Genomic DNA, 25,556 nt, shown 5'->3' with positions numbered 1-25,556 from the left:
CACCAGTGAATGAACCTAGGCCACTTATGGACATAGCATAACACAATCCACATGTACCACCTATGTGACAGTACTCTTTGTACCTGTTCAGAGCAATCTAGTTCCTCATTAGAGAACCATTAAGGAGCCATGCTTTGAGGTGCAGCATCATTATTTTGGGGTGGTGTAGTTGACCCCTGTGTTGTGAATATAGGTTTGGAAGGGGCAGGAAATGGAATCGGGGAGCAAACTGACATCCTTGTTACAAATGGGTACCATGCCTGCCTGGGCCATGTAGGGGCTATTAGTATGACCCTGGCCCTCTTCACTTGTATTTTTTGTAATGCCCTGTGAAGAAGCGATATCAGGAGAAATGCGTATAGTAAATTGTCACTCCATTTGATCATGAAAGCATCTCACATCGAGTGCTTTCCTAAGCCCGCTCTGGAACAGAATTCTGGGCATTTCTTGGTGGTCGTGGTTGCAAAAAGATCCAGTTGTGGGTAGCCCCATATTTTGAATATGTTGTGTAGGATTGTATCATTTATCTCCCATTCATGATCTAGGGGGAAAGATCTGCTGAGGTCATCTGCAGTGGTGTTTAGTGAACCAGGTAGGTAGGAGGCTGAAATTTGATATTGTGTTGGAGGCACCAATTCCAAAGTTTCATAGCCGCCATGCAGAGTGAGTGGGATTGAGCTCACCCTTGTCCGTTTATATAAAACATGCAGTTGGTGTTGTTGGTCATGATCCTGAGGTGTTGGTTCTGGATATGTGGGAGAAATTGGTGGCAGGCATTGTGGATTGCTCAGAGCTCTCATAGCTTTATGAGTGTAGTGAAGCTTCTGTAGGGGACCAGAGTCCTTGAGTGGTGTGGTGTGCCATATGTGCCCCCCAATCCATGAGGGGAGCATCTGTGGTAATTATAACAGAGGGGGACTCCTGCATGAACGGGATTCCGGAGCAGAGGTTGTGTGGAAGAGTCCACTGTGTGAGTGAGTCCTTGACTTTGGTAGGTATGGATAGAAGTTTGTTTAGACCATGCACATTTGGTCTGTAGATGGTGGTCATCCAACCCTGCAGGCACCACAAGTAAAGGCATGCATTCTTGACCACAAAAGTGCAAGAGGCCACATGGCCGAGAAGTTGCAGACAGTCGTGGACAGTGACCTGGGGGCTTCTTTTGCAACTTGGCGACAAGATTCTTTATGGTGTTGAATCTGTCAAATGGGAGAAATGTAAGTCTGGTTATGGAATCAAGGTGAGCGCTTATGAACTCCAGTTGTTGAGTAGGGGTTAATGTGGATTTTTTTTGTTTATTATTTGTAGGCCAAGCCCTGGAAGCAGTCAATGGTCATTTCTGTGGCTTGGATGGCCTCATCGAGAGTGTGCGACTTGAGCAGGCAATCATCCAGGTAAGGAAAAATTATTACTTCTTTTTTCTAGCGGTGCACCATTGCCACCATGAGAATTGTGAAGAAGACGCAGGGTGCTGTTCAAAGGCCACAGGGCAGAACCCTGTATTGGTAGTGATTTGAGCCCATAACAAATCTGAGAAAAATGCCTGTGGGCAGGGTGTATAGTTACATGCAAATAAGCATCCTGCAGGTTGAGGGCTGAAAACCAGTCTCCCTGCTCCAGAGCTGGAATTATGGTTGTGAGGGTAACCATTTTGAATTTTTGCTTTTTGACAAACTTGTTGAGTAGCCTGAGGTTGAGAATGGGTCGCCATCCCACACTTTTCTTTTCTGTCAAAAAATAGTGGGAGTAAAACCCCTTTCCTCTGTGCTGATTGGGCACTGTCTCCACTGCTCCTATTTGTAGAAGATGTTGCACCTCTTGGTGGAGCAAGTGGTCGTGAGAGAGGTCCCTGAAGAGGGACCGGGTGGGGGAGGGTATGGACAGGAAGTTGATGGAATAGCCCAGTCAGATGACCTCAAGGGACCATCTGCCCATAGTGATTGCTCACCAGTTGTGGTAGAATGGGAGCAAACAGTGATCAAAAGGTTGGATGGGAAGTATAAACGCTGGAGTGGGTGGGAGGTCTTCTATACCCTCAACCAAGGCTTCAGATCTGCTTATTAGGTGGAGGGGGTTGAGACGGTGCCAATGGTGTGAGGTGTCATCGTTGATGCCTAGATCTCTGGCGTTGCTGCTGATGGTCGTACGGCCTCTGTTGTTGTTGTGTGTAAGCTGGGTATCATGGGTATTGGTAAGGCTGATACCTGTATTGCCTTCTTTTAGTATGGATGTCTAGGGATCTCAGCGTCACTTGGAATCCTTCCTGATGTGCAGCACCTCGTTGGTTTTCTTTGCAGATAACTTCTTTTCATCGACGGGGAGATCCTCCATGGTATTTTGTATCTTGCATGGGAAAGAAGAAGAGGTAAACCATGAAGCTTGACGCATAACAACGGCCATCATGGTGGACCTGGCAGCTGTGTCTGCAGCATCAAGGGCAGCCAGCAGTGCCATGAAGGAAATAATCTGCCCTTCAGAGACTACTGCTCTGAATTGTTGTCTCTTGTCTTCTGTAATGTCATTAATAAAGTCCATGAGTTTCCCACAATTCCTGTGGTCCTGTTTGGCTAGTAGGACTGCATAGTTTGTCACCCTGAATTGCAGCGTAGATGATGCATAAACTTTGTGGCTGAGCAAGTCCATTCTTTTACTGTCCTTATCAGAGGGAGTGGACCGGAAATGTTGCTGTTTGTTCCTTTGGTTGGCTGCTTCTACTATCAGTGAATCTGGTGCTGGATGCGTGAAAAGGAACTCAGAGCCCCTGGAGGGGACATAGTATTTCTGGTCTGCCCTTTTGTAGGTAGGGGGTGTGGTGGTTGGGGTTTGCCAGATATTCTTGACAGGGTCCAAAATAGCTCCATTAATAGGTAGGGCCATCTTGGAGGAGGTTGAAGGGTGTAATATGTCGGTCATCTCACGCTGAGACTCCGACACCTCCTCCGGAGTGATCTTGAGCTCATTAGCCACTCTTTTGAAGAGCTCCTGAAAATGAGTAAAATCATCTGCTGCTGTTGGGGGTGGGGGCATAATAGTCTCATCTGGTAAGGAGGATGAATTATTATTATTTGGAGAGGTATCAGGTGCCTCCTCTTCTCTTCCAAAAACTATCATGCAAACCCCATTTTTAATTTCTCTCTTCATATGATAAGGAAAACAAATCATCCCCATTCATTTTAGGACCATGTAGCTCTGACCCTACAGTGCATTCTGGATATTCTAGGTAGCAAGTGCATAGGGATTATTTCTTCAGTCAGATATTATGGCAGCTTCCAACATGTTTAGTTTGTTGAATATCCTAGAGCAGCTACTAAACAGTGCACAGAACTATACACTCAACTCAACAATACAGCTGGGTTGTGGCAAAGCCTCATCTCTGATGCAATCCTTTTAAGTGCAGCAATCATTGCTCTGATGGGAAATGAAGGACTCAAGCCTCTGACTGAGAGCAGGTTTATACCATCACTTATGTCACTCTAATTTACCTCACTCAGGCGTGTGAAAAAGCCACTCCCTGATCGACACAAGTTACAGCAACCTAAGTGCTGTCCATGCCAACGCTATGTTGGTGGGAGACGCTCTCCAGCTAACAAAGCTTCTGCCTCTCGCAGAGGTGGAGTAATTCTGCTGATGGGAGAGCTCTTTCCTATCGGCATACAGTGTCTTCACCAGACACACAGTGGAGGTGCACCTGCACAGATGCAGCGCTTCTAGTGCAGACTAACCCTGTGGCATCATTCATGTCTCTATGCTTGCTGATCAAAGCACTGCATCAGTTACTGGTGGTGAATTAGTGAAATGAGCTTTCTTTACCTGTGGTTTGGAGGGAGTAAGTGGGACCTGATTATTAAGGATTTCCATTCATTACATCTGTTGGATTGCATGCGTTACTCAACCTGCTAGAGAATTACATTGACCAACAATAACATCCCTAGGCACAGAGTCAAAGAAATGAAAGATTAGCCAATGATAAGTTTCACTCCTGATGAATCTGTCAGTGCAATTAACAAAGCACAAAAGAGAAGCTTAGAGAAGGATATGGGGGAAGACAGCCTCGCTTTAACATATGGGGATATTTTTTTCCAAATAAATAGAAGGCCCAAGACATTCTTGTTAGAAACATGAGAGATAATGCTGGCTTCCTACCACCCCTTACAGAGGGGAGAGTAGAATGTGCTGCTGTTATATATAAATATTTTTTAATTAAAATCTTTTTGTCCACAAAACAGGATCAGCAATACAGCAAACATCCCACACAGAGCCCTGCTGACATGCTTTATGCCTATCTTGAAATGACCATGTCTATGAGACAGAGATTAGGTCAATCTCCATGCTCATTCAGTCCACTACCTCTGATAAGACTACAAGTAAGAGTGCAATCCATGCTCACTTGGGTCCTCTGATGTTGTCCTCAACTCCACTTATTGCTCTGTCTTCCCTGGCATTCAGAAACTGGATCGCCTTAGACAGTTCCAAGCTCTGAAACTTTCATAATGGGTGTTGTACACACACTTCTTGTTCTCAGCTCCTGCAGAGGAAACATTTAGTTTGATAACACTCCTTCAGCAGCCAACCAGTGCAAGCATTAGCCTTACCCTCTGTGGGCTAAATTCAGAAACAGAACTGAAGAAGGGCTCTGTGGAGCCTAAAAGCTTGTCTCTTTCACCAACAGAAGTTTGTCTGATAAAAGCTATTACCTCACCCACCTTGTCTCTCTCATATCCTGGAACCAACATGGCTACAACAACACTGCAAACAATAAAAAAGGTTAATTGTGACCAGATACTTAACACAATTAATATTAACAACAAGGGGAGGGGTGGGGGAAAGGAATGCAAGCCAAAATAGGGAAAGAACAGAATAGGGAAAAGAATATTTAAAAGATATGTTTGATGTATTCCAGTCAACTGGGCCTGATGAAATTCATCCGAGCGAACTTAAGGAATCTGGGATCTATTAACCATTATCTTTGAATTGGGTGCACAACTAGTTGAAAGATTGTACTCAACAAGTAGTTATCAATGGTTCATTGTCAAACTGGGAGGGCATATCTAGTGGGGTCACGCAGGGGCCAATCCTGGATCTGGTACTATTCAATATTTTCATTAATGACTTGGAAAATGGAGTAGAGAGTATGCTTATAAAATTTGTGGATGGAACCAAGCTGGGAGGGGTTGCAAGTACTTTGGAGGACAGGATTAGAACTCAAAATGTTCTTGACAAATTAAAGTATTGGTCTTAAATCAACAAGATGAAATTCAATAAAGACAAGTGAAAAGTACTTCACTTAGGAAGGAAAAAATCAAATGGACAACGTCAGACTGGGGAATAACTATCTTGATGATAGTACTGCTGAAGAGGATCTGGAGATTATAGTGGATCACAAATTGAATATGAGCCAATGTGATGCAGTTGCAAAGAAGGCTAATAATTCCTTCTGTCTTTAATCTCTATGAATCATTCTGGACTGTATTAACCGCAGTGTCATATGTAAGACATGAAAGGTAGTTGTCCCGCTCTACTCAGCACTGGTGAGGTCTCCGCTGGAGTACTATATCCAGTTCTGGGCACCACACTTCAGGAAAGATGTAGACAAACTGGAGAGAGTCTAGAGGAGAGCAACAAAAATGATAAAAAGTCTGGCCGATGAGGAAAGGTTAAAAATGCAGGATATGTGTAGTCATAGAAAAGAAGACTGAGGGGGTATCTGATATGTTAAAGGGCTGTTACAAAGAGGACAGTGATCAATTGTTCTCCATGTTCACTGAAGGGAAAACAAGAAGTAATGGGCTTAATCTGCAGCAGGGAGGTTTGGGATAGATATTAGGAAAAATTTCCTACATATAAGTATAGTTAAATTCTGGGATAGGCTTCCAAGGGACGTTGTAGGATCTCTATCATTGGAAGTTTTTAAGAACAGGTTGGACAAACACCTGTCAGGGATGGTCTAGGTTTACTTGGTCCTGCCTCAGCTCAGGAGGCTGGACTTGATGACCTTTCAAGGTCCCTTCCAGCCCTACATTTCTATGATTCTGGGTTTATTATGTGATTAGTGAGGTTTAGTCCAAGTTTCAAAACACAGCTGATCGTGTCTTGCATACAGTGATTTTTGAATGCCATATGTTGTTGGCTACTGGTACAGGATCAAAGAAAATAATTAATGGCAGATTTTAAATTAACTAATTCTTGGGCTACAGTTAATTAGTTTTTTCTCAAGTAGTATTTTTTTTCACATTACTGGATTCATTTTATCCCTTGAGATTTCCATCAAATGTATTCTGTAAAAGCAATTTCTTCTAAATTCATCAGTTCCTGAAAACGGTTGATATCTGAGGAAAATGCATTTAGTCAGTTATTGAATCTTCCACTGAGCAAATGGCTTGGATTTAGTTTGAATGGTGTCAGACCTAGATTAAAAAGTAAAGTCTCCTCACCCATAAACATTTCAAGAGGGCAACATAAATAATTCAATGGAAAATAGAGAAGAACACATACATTTAGGGAGAATTTGTAAAAGGTCTTCTGTGATGATGATGATGAAGAGGAGAAGGAAGAGGAGAAATGCATGCTTCTATTTATTCTCCCAGCTGGCATTGCTGAGATATCTAGGGCCCAATTCTCACCTCACTTAGCATTTTATGCTGATGTGATTCCTTATTTACACTGGAGTAAATATGATCAAAATTGGACTCCTAGAATTAACTGTTCTTCAGAAGCCTCTTTCTGACACTATTATAAACTAAATCAATTGATAGTCCATTGCTAATGTCTAGACTGTTTTTATGAGGAGACCAAATGACACACACACAAAATTGGGGGCCAAATGCAGCTGTGTTGTAAGAAGAGACAATCCCCCGCTCCCCCATGGAAGAGAGTGGAGTTGTGCCCGCTTATGCCAGGGCTGAATGTGGTTATTGTGTACAGTACATGATATTTCCCACTTTATGTCTGTAAAAAGTCACTTACAAATGTGCATACAGTATTACATGAACATTAAGATACTTTATCTTCCCTCTGCCTAACGTTTAGAGATTTACAGTCAGTGCTGCAATGTTTATTTTTTCCCCTTGCAATGCAAGGTCAGTGTGCATATGCTTTCATGCAATCCAGTGCAAAGTCTGGTTCCACTGAAAATATCAAATGTTAATTTGCTCCTTACTTATTAATAGAATCTACACTGACTAAATTCCAGCTAACACTAATTAGACCATTGCAATCTAATTTCCTATACCATAACCCAGTTTTTATATCAGATGTTTGAGAAAGGAACATTTCAAGACTTCTCTGGATGGAGAAAAGACAATCATCTTTCACTCTCTTTAAAGTTCACTGAGAGTGAACACATCTCATTTGGACAAGTCTAAAAACATGAAATGTATCAGCTGCCGCAGTTTCACATCTGGCAATGTTCCTTTCTGAAGGATGTGGGACAGAAAACTGAGTTGACCTTTCAGAAGCAAAAATATAACATTTTCTTGAACAAAAAAAGTGTATATATTTTTAACCTATTGTACTCTAACAATTCAATTACAAGCAATTACTATAGTGTAGCACAAAAAGGCTTTTGTTTTAAGGAAGATGTTAAATATACATGTACAAAACTATTTAAAAATAAATTAACAGAATAAATCAGCATAACAGAGAAGATCCTTTAAACACTATATCTAATTATAAAGAAGAGTAAATCAGGGGAGGGGGCGGGAGTGTCTTAAATAGGAGATGGAAGAAACCTCACAGTAACTGACAATGAAACAGGAAGCCAGCAATTTGGCAATTTTAAATAGTGCAAACTTGTGTACAGATCCTGCAACTGTGAACTGCCACACCATCTGGAGCGTCAATGAATGATGCACCATATGGGCACAGACATTCCCATTGAAACTTCTGATTGCAGGAACAGCACGAACATAAGAATATAAGAATGGCCATACTGGGTCAGACCAATGGTCCATCTAGCCCAGTATCCTGTCTTCTCACAGGGGCTAATGCCAGGTGCTTCAGAGGAATGAACAGAACAGGTAATCATGAAGTGATCCATCCTCTGTCACCCATTCCCAGCTTCTGGCAAACAGAGGCTAGGGACACCAACCCTGTCCATCCTGGCTAATAGCCATCGATGGACCTATCCTCCATGAATTTATCTAGTTCTTTTTTGAACCCTATTATAGTCTTAGTCTTCACAACGTCTATGGCTAAGAGTTCCACAGGTTGATTGTGCATTGTGTGAAGAAATACTTCCTTTTGTTTGTTTTAAATAAGCTGCCTATTAATTTCATTTGGTGAACCTTATAACACTTCCTTATTTACTTTCTCTGTACTAGTTATGATTTTATAGACCTCTAGCATATCCCCCCTTTGTCATCTCTTTTCCAAGCTAAATGCCCCAGTCTTTTTAATCTGTCCTTGCAGGAAATATGATATTTTCTGTCTTCTTATTTATCCCTTGCTTAATGATTCCCAACATTCTGTTTGCTTTTTTGATTGCTGCTCCACATTGAGTGGATGTTTTCAGAGAACTATCCACAATGACTCCAAGATGCCTCAGAGGGAATGAACAGAGCAATTACAGAGTGATTCTTCCCGTCAAACAGGCCCAGCTTCTAGCAGTCAGAAGCTAGGGACACCCAGAGCATGGAGTTGTGTCACTGACCATCTTGGCTACTACCCATGGATGGACCTATCCTCCATGAACTTACCTAATTCTTTTTTGAATCAAATTATACTTTTGGCCTTCACAATACCCCCTGGCAATGAGTTCCACAGGTTGACTGTGCAATGTGTGAAGAAGTGCTGTCTTATGTTTGTTTTAAACCTGTTGTCTATTAATTCCATTGGTTGACCCCTGGTTCTTGTGTTATGTGAAGCGGTAAACAACACTGTCTTATTCACTTTCTCCACACCATTCATGATTTTAGAGCCCTCCCCTTAGTTGTTTCTGTTCTAAGATGAAAAGTCCCGGTCTTTTTAATCTCTCCTCATATGGAAGCTGTTCTATAAGCCTAATCATTTTTGTCACTCTTCTCTGTACTTTTTCCAATTCTAACAGATCTTTTTTGAGATGGAGTGACCAGAACTGCATACAGTATTCAAGGTATATGCATATCATGGATTTATATAGCAGCATTATTATATTTACTCTCTTACCTATCCCTTTCCTAATGGTTTCTAACATTGTTAGCTTTTTCTACTGCGGCTGCACATTGAGCAGATGTTTTCAGAGAACTATACACGAGTCCACAATCTCTTTCTTGATTAGTAACAGCTAATTTAGTCCCCATAATGTTATACATATACTTGGGATTATGTTTTCCAATGTGAATTAATTTGTATTTATCAGCACTAAATTTCATCTGCCATTTTGTAGCCCCATCACCTAGTTTCTCTCTTTATAACTCTTCACAGTGCACTTTGGACTTAACTATCTTGAGTAATTTTGGACTGTCTGCAAACTTTGCCATGTCATTGTTTACCCCCTTTTCCAGATCATTTATGAATATGTTGAAGAGCACGGGTCCCAGTACAGATCCTTGGGGGACACTTGGGGGATCTCTCTCCATTCAAAAGACTCAGTGTGTCCTGCCTTTTAACCAGTTACTGACCCATGAGAGGACCTTCCCTCTTATCCCATGACTGCTTACTTTGCTGAAGAGCCTTTGGTTAGGGACCTTGTTAAAGGCTTTCTGAAAGTCCAGGTACACTATATCCCCTGTCTCACCCTTATTCACATGTTGTTGTTGTCACCATCAGTGAATTCTAATAGATTGGTGAGGCATGATTTCCCTTTACAAAAGCCTTGTTGACTCTTCCCCAACAAATCATGTTTATCTATGTATCTGATAATTCTGTTCTTTATTATAATTGCAACCCATTTACTTGGTACTGAAGTTAGGTTTACCCACCTGTAATTGCTAGGATCGCCTCTAGAGCCTTTTTAAAAAAATAGTGTCATATTAGCTATCTGCCAGTAATCTGGTAGCTTTACACATGTGAATAGTCCCATTGAACTCAAATGAGGCAATCTGTGTGCCTATATGTTTGCAGGATCAGGGCCTAATACATATACAGGTATTTGCCACAGATACAACAATACAAAGACTCCGAGAGCATATCCCAATAGTCTATTCAGTCATTTCTTCTAACAAAGCATTATGCCAACAGCTGTACACATTTTTTAAAAAGTAGAAGCTGCTCAGTTGCTTAAAGTTCTGAAGTTTCTCTCGGTAGAGCCCAAATCCAGTCAAAATCAGTGCTGTCAGCTAGGGGTAGTACAGATATACTCTCTTCCTGAACTTAATCCAGAAGATGAGTCTTCAGATTTCTACCTCAAGGCAATTTTTTTGTATTGATAGTCAGAGGGCTCCCGCATTATAATATATTTTTAAGACCATTTACATTTGTAACCTTACTCTATACTGTAGGCAGAATTTAAAACTAGGGCTACTAGGAAGTATCTTTACTAATTTTGGACATAGCTGGATAATTTCTTGTCAGTGGGTAGTTTTGGGCCACACTAGAACATATTGCCCAAATTTACAAGGCATATCTGGCAATTAGAACTAATACAGTATTGAAAAGCCACATTTTTTTTAGAAGTTCACTATGTTCTGAAGACTGTATTAAGACCCAGGTCTGCAATCACTTATGCAAGTTAATGGGACTGCTCACACAAGTGAAACTGCCTAAGTGTTTGCAAGGTCAGAGCCTCTGACTATAAAATAAATTTGTCTGTGTTTTATATTCATAAGATTTTGGTCCCATTTTCAATGTCACAATTTATGTACAAGCAAATTCGAAAGTTTGAAAAAGTTTTTCTTCTTTGCTGAAGTGTAGATATTGTCAGTTTCCCCCCAAAAGCCACAGTTACATTTTGAAAGGGATTTAGCTGGAAAGCCCCAGTTTGGGTTTATTTCTGGTTTGGTTTTGTTTGTTTAACTCTGAAAAACAACTTTTTTAAAAAAAGATAGAATTAGGCATTTCCCAGTCCCTGCCTCTACGGGTGGAGTAGAGGGAAAATAAGTCAGTGAAGTTTGTTGCTGACCGGCTTCCTGACATGCTATTTTTTTCACCCCCTACGAGAGTCTATTTAGCAGGGTGTAAACTGAATTGGAACTAGAACCCAAAGCTCCTGATGGTTTGTTGTGTGCTTTGTCCACTAGATATGCCTCTTCCTTTTTAACTCAGAGGCATCTGAGCCTACAAATGAGACCAGTTCAAAGATCATCCCAGGCCTCAATATGCTAACCTGTGCTGGGTTTAAACTGCTGAATGTATTAAAAAAGATTTCAACTTATCAACTCTTAATGTTCAAAACATTATAACTTTTGAACGAATTTTCTTTGAAGTTGACTTCTACTGTAGATCTCATTGAGACTTAAAAACAAGCCAGACCTGAAGACAATATATAAGGACTTATACCTCCAGTTTGTAGAATATATTCTATATTTAAGTTTATTAAGATAGAAATTAAGACCCATTTTAATGCATAAGCTCAAAAGGGCAGAGTTAAGGTTGAGCATTCAGTCTTACCACTAAATCTGCTGACTTCTGAGTGCCTGGTTTCTCAACCTTGATGTTAAATTAATGCTTGTATTTTTAAATGAAATTTGCTAAATTGTACTGTTTTTCGGTCAACCATTTTTATTCAGTTGTTTATTATGTACCCTTGCCACCAGGTGGCAGTATAGTAATATACATCTCTTCAATATCACTGATTTTCCAAGAGATCTATAGTTGTGAGTGTGCCACCTTCAAACTTTTCATCAAATATTTAAGTGTCAGAGGTTATCAACTTGCTCTTCATTCCTCTGCATTTTTGTCTTAACTCTCTCACGATCTTTTAAAACCTTTTAAACCTTTTAAAACCTACCTCTGCACCCACACAAACAGGTACAGAGACTACCAGGTCAATTCCTTCTTTGGTATAATCGACATAACCACCATTAACTTGCATGGAAACTACCTTCATGGGCAGAGCAGAGAATAGACCCTATAGTTTCTAATAAATTCAAGTGTTGTCAAAATTATTTTAATCTGTTGGTAAGTGCCAGGATTTTATGCATCTCCTGCATTAGCTACTATGGGAGAGTCTTGATACAGCATTCAAGAATTGCACTGAGCATGGGAACATACAAAGTCCCTCAAATCCAGTATCCTGGATCAGACAGTGGCCAGTACTAGACGATGAAGCATTCCCACATCTTCCTCTGAAGCGGGTAAATGTAGGGTAATTTGCCCTCATCACAGTTCACAGCGAATGCACCTGTATTTCCTCCATGTGATCCAGCAAGAGCACCTTCTCTATGGCTTCTGGCTCCCTTCTTGTGTTGTGAGACACAGCAAACAGGCATCCGAGATCGACCTTCTCTATGCCTCTCATTATTTTATATACTGTATTGTTATCATCTCCTTTTTTTACCTCCTTTTTAAAGATAAACAATCCCAATCTCTCTTTATATGAAAGGCTTTGCATACTCTAGATCATTCTTATTACCAGTCTTTGAACCCTTTCGAGTTCAGCAATATATTTTTGAGACGGCAACATTCAAGATAGCTCACAAAATGCAAATGCGCTGTCCTCTTTAAGCCTATAAGTGGACCACACAAATCTACACACTTTATAAAGCACACCGAACACTGGTTCTCCCCACTTCCCAGCAATGATTTACTAGCAAAGTAACAGTGAATTCTCACATCAGCAAAACTTGAGTACTGTTATAGAACAAGCTAGAGAATATTTACATTGTGATACATTATCCAAAATAATTAAAACTAAATCAAGTGTGTCAGAACAAACATATTACATTATTATGCAATAGCCCTGCTTTAATTGTCTGTTCATATGGAGTCCCAGCATGTTCTCCTAGCAGAAACAGCACTCCCACTGGTTTCACTGGGAGTTGTCAGTGATGGGGCCTCCTAGTCCCCTTCCTAAGAATCATGGGGTTGGTTTGTTTTTTGTAAGAGCTCACTTGTAAGTACTGAATTGCTTCCATAGCTTCACAATAACTAAATTACCTTATTTTGGCCAACAGAATTCTGGTGTCACAGAAATACACCAAAAGAAGCTTCTCATCAGGGCAGAGGGTACAAGTGGAAAAGGAAGAGATGGTTTTAGCCTTTCAAAGTGGGTCTAAGTTTAAAATTGTAAATTCTCTACATGAAGCACTGCCCAGGGAATACTGCAAGTAAATGTTTGTAATGATTTCTCAGATACACAGAACTGTCATGCCACAGCTCTGGCTGAATCGGCTCTAATTTGACCCTCAAAGAACCACACTGATCATGAATAACAATGAGAAAAGCAGAAAGATAAATGTTTCAACCAGCAGGGTGAGCACTGGTTATACAGAAGGATGATCTTTAGAACACTGGTTATTTCACTGTTACAATGGTTAATTTATACCACATTTTCTATTTGTGGGTAATGGAAGATTAAATACTAGACTGTAAAGTTACCTGGTTTTGGTTTAACAAGCTGATATTTCCATTTATTTTATTTTTGTATGGGGCAAATCATATAATGCAGGCCTAGTTGGCAGCAGCATTCAACACTGGGCCCTGGCCCCATTCCGAAGGATCTAAATCAGCAGGATGCAGAAGCAAAATTAGGACCGTACAATGTCAAAAACAACCTTGTACACATATCCATTATGTAAGCAGGTACTTATGTAAGCAGGGGAATAGTCCCGCTACTGTGGGGAAATTTCCTGGCTTCTGCACTACCACGGTGAAGTGGGCTAGAAAAAGGATCCAAGTCCTTGCTCCCACTTCCTTTACCCAGTGGCCTCCCTGCCCTTGAGGACTCCCCTTCCACTCTCCTGTCTGGCAGAGTCCTCATAACCCCAACAAGACTGGGCCCAGCATTCCTGTGGGGTTTGACCCCCAACCCTGCTGTGGTCACCTAGGACAGGGGCTAGGGTGTCCCCACTTCGGGGTACTCTCTCTGCACTGGGCACTTCTCTGACCCACTAACCATTACATACAATTTAAAGCAAATGCAAGTTATTTAATCAACAATTAATTTTAAAAAGAATAAGGAAAAATGGAAAGGTTAAAGGAAACACATCAACCCGCTCTGTGGCAGGGAACTTAACAAACAGTGTCTCTGGAATGTCAGGGCAGTTCACAGTCTGTTCCTTGTAAGTCCCAGGCCTTCTTGTCAGGCCCTGGCTGTGCTGCAGGGATGCTGTGGGTTGGACACTTGGGAGCTAGCCAACCAAAACACCCCCACTGAATGTTAGTAAGGGGGCAACGGTCCCCTTACACTTAGATCAGCACAAAAGCAGAAGAAGAGGTATCTTCCGACCACTGATACAAAACAAAATGATGGCCCCAACAGTATGTCCTCAGACACAAGCACCACTGAAACTAAGCAAGAGAGCTTAGCAGCCAGGCAGGTGAAAGAAACTCTATAGAGCCTTGCCATGATAATGGGAAAGCTTTAAGATTTCCGGTTTGCGCTGCATTCCATCCTAGGGGATTTTTTACTAAACTGGAAGACCTGACTGAGAATCAGTGAGAGGGACATTCCGCAGGAGCAGGGATTCCTGATCCCTGTAAAACAAACTATAACAGCCTGAAGAATAAGTAGAAGAAAGCAAGAACAAAGGTTTTAGGAAAACATTAGCATAATACAAATGCCTGAAGGTGCTGAGCTGCCTCCATCTGCTTCATTATTTGAATCCTAGGTTCTAAACTAAGTTGAGATGCCAACAAAACCCAGGAAGCCGAAAAATGAAAGAGCACATGACATACTTACTTGTCCCTAAATCTGCAGGCAACACAAGACCAAGACCTCTGTGTCACTCTGCTTCCACAACTACAAAGATGCCCAGGTGTTTTAGCTGCTTCCGTTAAAAAAGGATCAGTGACAATGGCAAGAATATCATGTTTTCCCAAGATTTCTCTATAGCACTGCAGGAAACACACAGCCTTTCATACAGTGTGGATGCTCTTCCAGCAACACTTACAGGTACTATACCATCAAATCCAGCTACTGTAAAAAAAAAACATGACCAGAAAAGAACACAAGAACTTCAAAACAACCAGACACATCTGTGAAGCATGCTGAAGAGCTGCATACACCAACAGCACTGAGATAAGCTCTTCACAGTATAGACCATAATTCAACAAAGAACTTTTGCACATGCTTAATGTAGGCATGAGTGATCCCATTGATTTACTGCCACATATTATGAGGCTATTTCTGTATGTTCGTCTCTTGCTGAAGCTGACAAGCATACTAATGGCAGGAGCCTGCATTAAACTGGCTTCAAAACCTCCTGATTCCCAACACCATAGAACTAAATACATGTTAGCTTCCTGTACAGACCATACACAAAACCAGTCATCTAACAGTACAAGCTGGATGCAGATTGCAGAACTTCTGTAATGTTTGTTACAGGAAATGAGGAAGCCACCAGAAGACAAAGTTTTCCTTTATATGTGTCCACACATCAAAGTCAATGGGAGCAGAGTGGATGTATATGAGGTCAGAATTTGGCATAATCCCAGTGTCTGAACTCAGGGAAAGTTCTGAACTGAGCCTTGAATTTGTGTCTACTCATGCCACAATTAGGATGTTTGCTCCCTCTAATTAAAGCTGCTCATTTTAGTTTCTCATTTGTATAATTTTTGTGGACTGCTACTACAACCATCTACACTGCAGTGATCATTCGAACTAGCCCATTCACGTTCAGGTAGTGTTAATTAACAGCTGGTATGAATGGAGAGCATCAGACAACTCTACAAAGGCAGCAGCGATGTGTATGACTTTAATCTTTGTCTTACGTTGCTGCTGTATTAAGCAAGCAACCTGGCATAGTATCTTCAGAGTTCTGATGAGACAATAAGAAAAAGAGATTTATAACAAAGGTGAAATACTGTCCCCTTGAATACAGACTGGCTTGTCCTGAAGTCAAACAACAAAAAGCTGAATGAGGTTTCTAAGTAAGCAATAACACAGGGTGTGTTTTCTGTATACCACCCCCTGTCACCTTTGGATACATTTACACACAAGAAATTGCATAAATTGGTCAGCACACACAAACCAATAAAACAAAGAGATTATTTTTCTAAAAATTAAAGTTTTCAGATTCATATGATCAGTTTTAAAAATACCAAAGCTGCTTTTCAAAGCACAATGGAAGACTTTCCGCTGAATTGACTGGGGGATGGATTTGAGTCCTAAATCAGTTTACTCCAACACTTCATTTACCATCTTGGGAACCCCCTCCCCTCCACCCAGCTTCTGACCCAAGCAGATTCTCAGACATTATCACAGTGTAGCCTATATCATAACTGAGATTATGTCATGGACCAAATTCCTTCCCATGGGTCATTAAATACATCTCAGAGGCAGCTACATCGATTGCAGACATGGAAACCCAATACTAGGAAAGAGTTGTATCTGTTAATGTGATGTGGCAGTTGAAATGAGGAAAGTCAGCACCACGTGACCAGACAGGTCTTCACAGAGCACCAGAAAATGGCCTGCAGCCCACAGTTTGGGAAGCAATGCTTTAGGAGAGTACTGGAACTTGACACTATGTGAGTTGTGAAAGACTGCTTTATTCAGACGGACAGGGAGCTCTGAAAACACTACCTCTTATAGCTTTGACAGGCTTTGAAGTGCAATCCTGACCAATAAGGGGTTGTGTCACCATTTGCCTTGTAGCACTGGGTGCCTTATGATGCTTTGCTGCTGTAGCTCCTAGCCTGGGCTGTTCCCAGCCAGCCTACAAGCATGCAGGTCACACCCTGAGTGTCTTTGTGTTAGACAGCCATGGTTCAGCACCTCTGACCCCAGCAGCCTGTGTACAGTCCCACCCTGGTTTCCGCCAGCCTTGGTTACAACCAGCAAGCTGACCCAGCACACTCCCAGTCCTTTGGTTTCCCCCAAACCAAGTGCCCTGGTCTCCAGCCCTCCCCAGGGGAACTGAGAGACATAATAAAGTTTGATGCTCCTTTAAAGAGACAAAAGCACAATACAGATTATTAACCTAACTCAGGTAAACTTCAAATTAACCTAACTCAGGTAAACTTCAAACTTCCCTTCAAATACAGAACTGAGTTGATTGATAGTAAAAATAAAACAAATTTATTAACAACAGGACATAAATTAAGTGATGCCAAGTCAAGGGAATAAAGTTAGAAATGGTTACAAAAGCAAATACAAGTGAAAACACACATCTAAAAGTCTAAAATTTAATCTAGCAAGGTACAGACTTTGGTCAAGATGGTTTCTCTCACCAGTCATTCTTCTTTCCAACCATGGCTGACTTTCCCTCAGTAAGTACCTTCCCCAGAAGTACAAGATGCTGGACCAAGTACAAGACCAATTTTTCTCTGCTTGTGAGAGCTCTGTTGCCTTGTGTCTGTCTAGTGATGCCAAAGATAGCTTTTGTGTTTGCTTACATCTTACAAAGTTCAATGACCTTGTTTCAAGAAGCAGGATAACTTCATGCTGTTTTTCCTTTCCTGTGGGCTTCCCATCCCCCTGTATGAACATGGGGCTTCCATTTTGATTCCGCCAACCTTAATTTAATAAGAGACAGATAAATAGCTGTGAAATTCCCTCCTGTCAGGGAAAGATCTGTTTCTCCCGTTTGTTAGGACACAATCTGTAAAGCCTAAAATCAATGAGTATCCATAATTCTTTATATAATGGTAATACATACATTTTACAATCATATTAATCACCAGTGTCTCATAAGCTTTCATAAAACACCACACGTGATAAACTTTTATAGTACAGTAACATTGCATACAATCAGCTGATTTAATTGCTTATCACTTAAGGATCACACCCTAACTTTATAACCCAGATAAAGTTTCTCTTCCCTGCTGGAAACGGTTTCCTCCCTGCATAATAGCATTGTTTATCTAATTATGTAATTGGACCTTCATTATCTCAGCCTGATGACCTGACTGGTCAGAGAAGGAAATATACATTCCATTGTCTAGAACAGGGGTGGCCAACTTGAGCCTGAGAAGGAGCCATAATTTACCAATGAACATTGCCAAAGAGCTGTATATGTCAGCAGCCCCCAGCAGCTCCAACCAGCTGCTCCCAGTGTCTCCCACCCACCAGCAGCCTCGCCAATCAGCGCCTCCCCCTCCCTCCCGATCTGCTGTTTCGTGGCATGCAGGAGGCTCTGGGGGAGAGAGGGGAAGAAATGAGGACACAACAGGCTCAGGGGAGGGGCTGGGAAGGGGTAGAGTGGGGGCAGGGCCTGTGGCAGAGCCAGGGGTTGAGCAGTGAGCACCTCCCGGCACATTGGAAAGTTGGTGCCTGTAGCTCCAGCCCTGGAGTCGGTGCCTATACAGGGAGCCACATATTAACTTCTGAAGAGCCGCATGTGGCTCTGAAGTCACAGGTTGGCCACCCCTGGTCTAGAAGGTAGACCTGTTTACCAAATGCCCCTGATATACCTGGCTCTTATTTTGAAGTTGCCATCAATTTAAAGCCACAGGGAGCAGTAATTAAATGTAATAGAAGAAGCAGCTTCTATACAAAATTATTCAGTAATTCTGATTGCTTGAACCATGGAACTGCTGTATTTTCATGCCTTGTGCTGGTCCCTTCTTCTGCCCATCTTAGGTGGATGGGCCATGTGGGAACTAACAAGCTAATGGCACTTATGAAAAATAGTAGGGAATAAGTTCACCTTTTTGGCCACATTCATTTCTTTTAATAACAAAACAAACTGATATTGGAGACTACATGAAAGCTACCATTGATTGAATTCTAGCTGCTCCATTTGTCTACATCCAGTAGTCACTGAACTATCAATGTTTAGCTCATTACTTTGCAGAACACTTTGAATATGAAAGGCACTGTATAAAAGCAGATCTGAAGGCTGATTCTCCTGTATACTAATGTAAGGGAACTGTTCTCCCCTTACTAAAACTCAGTGGGGGTGTTTTGGTTGGCTAGCTCCCAGTACCAAAAAAAGGGGAAGGGTCAATGGGAAATCAGGACCCTGAGACTGACAGTCCCCAGGAACAATGGGGAGAGGCCAGTGCTCCAGGTCAGCCTGATTGACAGGGCAAGTGGGCTAATCAGGGAGTCAGGCGGCCAGGGGGTCCCTGTCCTCTGTGTGAGCTGGAATTGGTTGGGTCAGACAGAGCGGGGCTGAGCTAAGGACAGAGCAAGGGCTCAAGCTGAGCTGGGGAGCAGAGTTGTGCCAGATCCAGAGGGGCCAGAAAAGCAGCCCAGGAAGCAGGCCAGTGCTGGGAGCAGAGTCACAGAAGCAGCCCACAGAGCAGACCTGTGGCGGGAGGAGAGCTGCAGCAACCAGAGCCAGAGAAGCAGCCCAGGGAGCTGGAGGTCGAGCAGCAGTGCTAAGGCAGAGTGGAGCTGAAGCAGTCCGGAGCCAGGTGTGATGAGCAGCTGGGTAGAGCAAGGGGGACCCTGGGCAGCAGGCCCAGCACAGGGAGACGCCCCCAGCCAAGAGGCCTTGCAGGTCAAACTTGGAGGAGGATCGTAACCCCAACGGGGTGGAGGTGACGCTGGGAAGAAGGGTCCTGCCACCCAGAGCCTGAGAGCATGTGGCTATCTCTAGAGCAAGTGTCCGACCCACAGCATCCCTGCAGCACAGCCAGGGCCTGAGAAGGGGCCTGGGACTGGTGAGGAACAGACTGAACTTTCATTCCAGAGATGCTGGTTGTGATGTCCCCATGACACAGAGCAGGGTGACGTGTTTTCCTTTCACCTTTCCCAGTTTTTCCTTATTTTTTAAAATTGATTGCTGTTTAATAAATTGTATTTGCTTTGAACTGTATGGAATGATCAGTGGGTCAGGGAAGTATCCAGTGCAGAGGGAGCATCCCGGAGTGGGGACACTCCAGCCCCTGGCCTAAATGACCACGACAAGGTTGGGGGTTGAGCCCCCCAGGAATCCTGGACCCAGCCTTGTTGGGGGATTAACTTTCTTTTGATCTCAGTCACAGCACTGAGATTAGCTGTAGGCAAGGCAAGATTTGTTTAAAAGTGTTAGCTAGTTTAAACCCCCTTAGTCATGACCACAACCAGCTAATGCATCTTAATATGACTTGCCCTATCTACATTAGGTGAAAATACCTGTTTAAGATTGTTGTATGCAGTGTTGTTGTTGCTGTGTTGGTCCCAGGATATAAAAGAGATGAGGTGGATGAGGAGGTATCTTTTATTGGACCAACTTCTGTTGGTGAAAGAGACAAGCTTTCAGGCTCCACAGAGCTCTTCTTCAGGCCTGGGAAACATACCCAGAGTGTCACAGCTAAATACAAGGTTGAACAGATTGTTTAGCATAAGCAGTTAACAAATATGTAAAGGGACAATTCAAGGTGACATGGCCTAACACCGTTCCAGTCTTAAGAAGGAAAGGAACCTGGAGGAGGGGGTTTTTTAGTTGGTTACAGATTGTTGTAATAAGCCCTAAATCCAGTGTCTCTATTGAGTGCATGATTTTTAGTGTCTAGCAAAGTTCTGAATTTAAGCTCCCAGGCCCAACTTTTGAAAGTATTGTGCAGGTTTTCTTTGAGGATGGGACCCGAGAGATCATACATAGAATGATTGCTTTGTGAAGTGTTCACCCACAGCTAGTTAGAATGTTATTTATTAAATATTTAGCAGACAACCCATTTTTCCTAGACTAAACTTAGCCTAAATTGTTTCAGGTAAAATCCTGGTCCCACTGAAATCCAATGTACATGACAGAGGGGCATTGCTGGCACATGATTGCATATATCATCAGGTCTCCAACCTGAAGCAAATACTCACCAGCAACCACACACACCACACAACAAAAACACTAACCCAGGAACCTATCCTTGCAACAAAGCCCGTTGCCAACTCTGTCCACATATCTATTCAAGGGACACCATCATAGGGCCTAATCACATCAGCCACGCTATCAGAGGCTCGTTCACCAGCACATCTACCAATGTGACATATGCCATCATGTGCCAGCAATGCCCCTCTGCCATGTACATTGGCCAAACCGGACAGTCTCTACGCAAAAGAATAAATGGACACAAATCAGACGTCAAGAATTATAACATTCAAAAACCAGTCGGAGAACACTTCAGCTTCCCTGGACACTCAATTACAGACCTAAAAGTTGCAATTATTCAACAAAAAACCTTCAAAAACAGACTCCAACAAGAAACTGCAGAACTGGAATTAATTTGCAAGCTGGACATCATTAAATTAAGACTGGGAGTGGATGAGTCATTACACAAACTAAAAACTATTTCCCCATGCTAATTTTCCCCTACTGTTACTCAGACCTTCTCATCAACTGTTTGAAATGGGCCATCCTGATTATCACTACAAAAGTTTCTTTTCTCCTGCTGCTAATAGCCCACCTTAATTGATTACTCTCTTTAGAGTTGGTATGGCAACCCCCATTTTTTCATGTTCTCTGTGGCCTGGTCTACACTACAAGTTTATGTCAGATTTAGCAGCATTAAATCGAATTAACCCTGCACCAAACACAACGAAGCCATTTTTTTCGACAGAAAGGGCTCTTAAAACCGATTTCTGTACTCCTCCCCAACGAGGGGATTAGCACTGAAATCGACATCGCTGTTTCGAATTAGGATTGGTGTGGACGCCATTCGAAGGTATTGACCTCCGGGAGCTATCCCACAGTGCACCATTGTGACCGCTCTGGACAGCACTCTGAACTCGGATGCACTGGCCAGGTGTACAGGAAAAGCCCTGGGAACTTTTGAATCTCATTTCCTGTTTGGCCAGGCGAGCTCATCAGCACAGGTGACCATGCAGTCCCAGAATCAAAAAAGAGCTCCAGCATGGACCGAACGGGAGGTACTAGATCTGATCGCTGTTTGGGGAGAGGAATCCGTGCTATCAGAACTACATTCCAAAAGATGAAATGCCAAAACATTTCAAAAAATCTCCGAGGCCATGAAGGACAGAGGCTACATCAGGGACACAACACAGTGCTGCGTGAAACTTAAGGAGCTCAGATGAGCATACCAGAAAACCAAAGAATCAAATGGATGCTCCGGGACAGAGCCCCAGACATGCCACTTCTACGCTGAGCTACATGCAATTCTAGGGGGGGGGGCCGTCACCACTCCCCCATCCCTCTCCATGGACTTTGATGATGGGGTACTCTCCGCCATGCCTGAAGATTTTGTGGACGGGGAAGATGAGGAGGAGAAGGACAAGCTTGAGGAGAGCACACAGCACACTGTTCTCCCTGACAGCCAGGGTCTTTTTATCACACTGACTGAAATATCCTCCCAACCCAACAAAGCTGGAGAAGGGACCTCTGGTGAGTGTACCTTTTAAAATATAATATATGTTATAAAAGCAAGCATTTTTTAATGATTAAGTAGCCCTGAGGACTTGGGATGCATTTGTAGCCAGTATAGCTACTGGAAAAATCTGTTAATGTGTCTGGTGATGGAGCAGAAATCCTCCAGGGACATCTCCATGAAGGTCTCCTGGAGGTACTCTAAAAGCCTTTGCAGAAGGTTTCTTGGGAGAGCAGCCTTATTCCATCCTCCATGGTAGGACACTTTACCACGCCGTGCTAGTAGCAAGTAATCTGGTATCATTGCATGACAAAGCCTGGCAGCGTATGGTCCTGGTGTTTGCTGGCATTCAAGCAACATCCGTTCTTTACCTCTGTGTTATCCTCAGGAGAGTGATATCGTTCATGGTAACCTGGTTGAAGTAGGGGAATTTAATAAAGGGGACATTCAGAGGTGGCCATTCCTACTGGGCTAGTTCCTACAGTTAGCCACACGGTGGCGGGGGGAGGAGGGGCATTGGTGTTGAGCTGCTTGCGTTTGGCTAGCCAGGATCTTCCCTGTTACCAGCCACGCGGTGGGGGGAGGGGTAAAGCGATCATCCCAGAGAATTGGATGGGCGGGGGGTTAGTTTGGTTTCTGCTGCTGTACATTAACAGGAAAATTGCAGCACTAAATGGCCAACTCAACATGCTTTGCTTGGTATGGGAGAGGAGGGCGCTGCTGTTATGAAGGTTGCAAAAGCTGAAAGACTATAGCTTACCATGGCTGCCTGCAAGCTGAATTCTGTTGCCCGACACTGCATGTGTGATCTCTAATACCAAAACTGCAGGCACTCAATATAAGATGCAGAATGTGACCTTGTACCAAAAAACACATGTGCTATGTAATGTGAATAGTGTTGTTCACCGTGAAAGAGTATAGCCATAAATGTACATGTATAGCCATAAATGTACATTCTGTAAAATGCATCTTTTTAAATACTTCATTCCCTTTTTTTCCTCCAGCAGCTGCAAATGTTTCAAGCCTCCCTCCTCCGTCCCAAAGGCTATGTCAGATAAGGCGGCGAAAAAAACGCACGCGCGATGAAATGTTCTCTGAGCTCATGCAGTCATCTGGCACTGACAGAGCTCAGCAGAATGTGTGGAGGGACACAATAGCAGAGTACAGGACAGTGGCCGATGAACGTGAGGAGAGGTGGCATGAGGCAGATCAGAGGTGGCATGAGGCAATGCTGGGGCTACTGCGGGATCAAACAGACATGCTCCAGCGTCTGGTGGAGGTTCATGAACAGCAGCAGGATCACAGACTGCGGCTGCAGCCCGTTTAACCGCCCTCCCTCCTCCCCAAATTCCATAGCCTCCTCACCCAGATGCCCCAGAACGTGGGGTGGGAGGCTCCGGGCACCCAACCACTCGACCCCAGTGGACAGCCCAAGCAACAGAAGGCTGTCATTCAAGAAGTTTTAAAGTGGCCTTTTCCTTCCCTCCTACCCTCCTCCCACACCACACCCGGGCTACCTTGTGAGTTATCTCCCTATTTTTATAATCAATTAATAAAGAATACATGTTTTTTAAATGACAGTGACTTTATTTCCTTTGCAAGCAAGCTGTGATCGAAGGGGGGAGGGTGGGTGGCTTACAGGGAATTTAGAGGCAACCAAGGGAGCGGTTTTCATCAAGGAGAAACAAACAGAAGTGTCACACAGTACCCGGGCCAGTCATGAAACTGATTTTCAAAGCTTCTCTGATGCACAGCGCTTCCTGCTGTGCTCTTCTAACCACCCTGGTGTCTGGCTGCGCATATTCAGTGGCCAGGCGATTTGCCTCAACCTCCCATCCCACCATAAATGTCTCCCCCTTACTCTCACAGAGATTGTGGAGCACACAGCAAGCAGCAATAACAATGAGAATATTGGTTTCGCTGAGGTCTGAGCGAGTCAGTAAACTGCGCCAGCGACCCTTTAAAACGTCAAATGCACATTCTACCACCATTCTGCACTTGCTCAGCCTATAGTTGAACAGCTCCTTACTACTGTCCAGAGTGCCTGTGTACGGCTTCATGAGCCAGGGCATTAAGGGGTAGGCTGGGTCCCCAAGGATAACTATAGGCAATTCAACATCCCCAACAGTTATTTTCTGGTCTGGGAAGTAAACCCCTTCCTGCAGCCGTTTAAACAGACCAGAATTCCTGAAGATGCGAGTGTCATGAACCTTTCCCGGCCATCCCACGTTGATGTTGATTAAATGTCCCTTGTGATCCACCAGTGCTTGCAGCACCATTGAAAAGTACCCCTTTCGGTTTATGTACTGGCTGCCCTGGTGGTCCGGGTCCAAGATAGGGATATGCGTTCCGTCTATAGCCCCACCACAGTTAGGGAATCCTATTGCAGCAAAGCCATCCACTATGACCTGCACATTTCCCAGAGTCACTACCTTTGATAGCAGCAGTTCAATGATTGCATTGGCTACTTGCATCACAGCAACCCCCACAGTAGATTTGCCAAATTGATTACCAACTGACAGGTAGCTGTCTGGCGTTGCAAGCTTCCACAGGGCTATTGGCACTCACTTGTGAACTGTGAGGGCTGCTCTCATCTTGGTATTCTTGCGCTTCAGGGCAGGGGAAAGCAAGTCACAAAGTTCCATGAAAGTGCCCTTATGCATATGAAAGTTTCGAAGCCACTGGGAATCATCCCAGACCTGCAACACTATGCAGTCCCACCAGTCTGTGCTTGTTTCCCATGCCCAGAATCGGCATTCCACAGCATGAGCCTGCACCAGTAACACCATGATCTCCAAATTGCTGGGGACTGCGGTTTTAGAGAAATCTGTGTTCATGTCCTCATCACTGCGCTTCCATCGCCTCCTCGCCTCGTTTTTCAGGTGCTGGTTCTGCATAAACTGCACGATAATGTGCGAGGTGTTTACAGTGGTGATAACTGCTGTGGCGAGCTGAACAGGCTCCATGCTTGCTGTGCTATGGCATCTGCTCAGGCAATCCAGGGAAAAAGGCACAAAATGATTGTCTGCTGTTGCTTTCATGGAGGAAGAGAGGGTTGACTGATGACATTTACCCATAACCACCATGACAAATTTTTGGCTCCATCAGGCATTGTGAGCTAAGCCCAGAATTCCAGTGGGCTGTGGGAACTGTGGGATAGCTACCCACAGTGCACCGCTGGGAGTGTCGACGCTTGCCACGGTACTGTGGACCCACACCGCTGAATTAATGTGCTTAGTGTGGATGCATGCACTCGACTTTATACAATCTGTTCCCAAAAATCGACTTCT

General features: G+C 43.3%; 1 long non-coding RNA gene across 2 annotated transcripts in view; it reads left to right on the top strand.

The window, feature by feature from the left end:
* LOC125643212 (uncharacterized) overlaps positions 1 to 2,538 on the top strand; it is a 42,037-nt gene extending 39,499 nt beyond the window's left edge. Inside the window, exons 4-5 of one of the 2 annotated variants that reach the window (XR_012669982.1) lie at positions 1,309 to 1,394; positions 2,298 to 2,538. This is a non-coding gene — a long non-coding RNA (uncharacterized LOC125643212). Of the gene's footprint in view, positions 1 to 1,308; positions 1,395 to 2,223 lie in introns of both variants that reach the window. The other variant, XR_007358629.2, reaches the window with a different exon arrangement.
* Positions 2,539 to 25,556: the final 23,018 nt, after the last annotated feature.

The sequence above is a fragment of the Caretta caretta genome, chromosome 9, assembly GCF_965140235.1.
Source record: "Caretta caretta isolate rCarCar2 chromosome 9, rCarCar1.hap1, whole genome shotgun sequence".
NCBI classification, from domain to species: Eukaryota; Metazoa; Chordata; order Testudines; family Cheloniidae; genus Caretta; species Caretta caretta.
The sequence above is the reverse complement of the archived record's forward strand: the minus strand, read 5'-3'. Positions and strand labels throughout refer to the sequence as shown.